This window comes from Triticum dicoccoides, chromosome 3A (assembly GCF_002162155.2).
Source record: "Triticum dicoccoides isolate Atlit2015 ecotype Zavitan chromosome 3A, WEW_v2.0, whole genome shotgun sequence".
In the NCBI taxonomy this organism is placed as follows: domain Eukaryota; kingdom Viridiplantae; phylum Streptophyta; class Magnoliopsida; order Poales; family Poaceae; genus Triticum; species Triticum dicoccoides.
In genome coordinates this window covers 762,208,581-762,211,369 of record NC_041384.1, presented here as the reverse complement: position 1 = coordinate 762,211,369, position 2,789 = coordinate 762,208,581, and positions in this window count along the sequence as shown.

The following is a 2,789-nucleotide window of genomic DNA, read 5'->3' as shown; positions in this document are numbered from 1 at the left end:
AGCCTGGCGGCGTCGATGTCGTCGGCGTCGTCAGGGCGGAACTGCGAGATGAGAAGTGAAAATTTTCACAAGTCCTGCTTATATACTTAGAGCATTGTTTCCGGTTCATAGCACAAACCGGGACCAATGCACCCTTTAGTCCTGGTTGGTGCCACCAACCGGGACCAAAGGTATCTTTTCAGCAGCCCAAAGGGCGGGAAGCGGTGGCCTTTGGTCCCGGTTGGTGGCACCAACCGGGACTAAAGGGGGTGCATTGGTTTCGGTTGGTGCCACGAACCGGAACCAATGCACCCCTTTAGTCTCGGTTTGTGCCATGAACCGAGACCAAAAGCCTTGCACAGCCGGGTGGTGGTGGGAGTTTAGTCCCACCTCGCTAGTCGAGAGGGGCGAGCAGTGGTTTATAAGCCCCACTGCCACACCCCTCTCGAGCTCTTCTCCATTGTAGACTTACGGGCCTAATCGTGACTGTTGTGCCTGATGGGCCTACTGGGCCTTCTGCGGGCCAGAATCCTGGCCCATTGATGGGTTTCTAGTCGTATTCAGGTTGTGGTGGCCCAGTAGGTGGCAATTTTTTTTTGCTTTATTTTTTTTTGTTTCTACTTACAGAAAATTACTTATTTATTTTATTTTATTTTGTTTCTAATTACTTATTTATTTTATTTTATGATAATTATTTTTGCTATTAAAGTTTCTAACAAAAAAAGTTCTTTATGAAAATTATTTTTGCTTTTAATGATTTCGAACAGAAAATACTTTTAAAATTTTAATTGCATCAATTTTATATAATTTTAGTTTCATAAATTTTAGAGGTTGCTTATAATGTTTTGAAAAGAAAATACTTTGATATTTTTAGTTTCAATGATTTTATTTATGTTATTAAATTAAATTAAATTTTATTTATTTTGTTTCTGCTTATGTATTTTATTAAAGTTTATATTGTTTTGTTTGAAATTACTTATTTATTTTTATTTTATGATAATTCTTTTGACTGAAAGACCCTGAAATTCGTTATTTTTCATGCATTTACTAATTATTTTGAGCTATAAGACTCTGAAATTGAAAAGCACTACAAATGAACTCTGAAAAGGTTGAAATTTGGCATGGTATCATCATTTCACCCACATGGCATGTGCAAAAAAGTAGAGAGGCTTACAGCAAAAACTGGATGCACTTCGTGTACAAAATGCACAATCTCTTTCGAAGTATCAGGGTTTCATACGGAAACTCGTCTGTTACAGAGGGATTTCATTTTTTTAACTTATTTGAACTCCATACTTTTTATGTGTTCAAAATGCACCATTCAAAGCCACATCATCAATTTTCAACCCTTTCTGACTTCAATTGTTATTTTTCATGCATTTACTGATTATTTTGAGCTATAAGACCCTGAAATTGAAAAGCACTACAAATGACCTCTGAAAAAGTTGAAAGTTGGCATGGTATCATCATTTCACCCACATAGCATGTGCAAGAAGATAGAGAGGCTTACGGTAAAAACTGGATGCACTTCGTGTATAAAATGCACCATTCAAAGCCACATCATCAATTTAGTGCATATAGCTCTCATGAATAGATAAGTGATCAAATTAATAGAAGTTCATCATCACATTAAAAACAAAGTACATACATAGTTCTCATTGAACAACATATAGCTCTCCAGAGCATCTAGTTAAACCATACATTGAAACTATGTGAAACCTTTCAATGTAACAATAAATGCGATCATAATCAGAACCAAGGTAAAAATTGATCCAACGGCATAATGACACCAAGCCTCGGTATGAGGCATATTTTCTAATCTTTCCCATCTTCAACCGCATTGCATCCATCTTGATCTTGTGATCATCGACGACATCCGCGACATGCAACTCCAATATCATCTTCTCCTCCTCAATTTTTTTTATTTTTTCCTTCAAGTAATTGTTTTTTTTTCTTCAACTAAATTTAACCTCTCGACAATAGGGTCGGTTGAAATTTCTGGTTCAACTACCTCCTACATAAATAAAATCTATGTCAACTTGATGGGCATAATCTATTTATATATAAAATGTGCTTTATGGGGTAACCAGAAAAAAGAGAATTAGCCTAGAAAATCTCATAATAATTAGAAACATATGGCCATCAATTTAAACCCATTAGGCAAGCACAACCAATAGATTAAAAGATCAAAAATATTACCCACCAATGCCCTTAATAAGTTATCTTGGCCACGTCCAAAAACAAGACAGCTCCACCTAAAGCGTACCTATCTACACGGGGAGGAGAAATAGCACGCTCACACCCTCCCATCAAGAAAAGGAAAAAAAAAGCAAGCCCTGCACTTGTCATCCTAAAAGCAAAACGCCTAAAAAAACTGGGAAAAAAAACTATATCTAACGTGCTGTATTGTGCCCTGCATGCACGCATCTTAAAAAAGAGAGACATCACCACCCAAGCGCACGTATCTTACCTGGGGAGGAGAAATAGCACGCTCACGCCCTCACATCAAGAAAAGGGAAAAAAGCAAGCCCTAGACTTCTCATCCTAAAAGCAAAACTCCTAAAAAAACTGAAAAAAAAACTAGATACGACGTGGTCTATTGTGCCCTGCATGCACGCATCTTTTAGAAAAATTACATAGGTAAAATCATACTCATGTGGTGCTGTACGCATAGGATAGATATATGATGTTTGTCTTAAAAAAAGATCTCACGTGGTGCATTCAACCTTCATGTCTGCATCGTTTTTCTAAGATAAAGATATAAAATAGATCTCACATGGTGCATAAAAAATTGTACATAACCTTTTTTC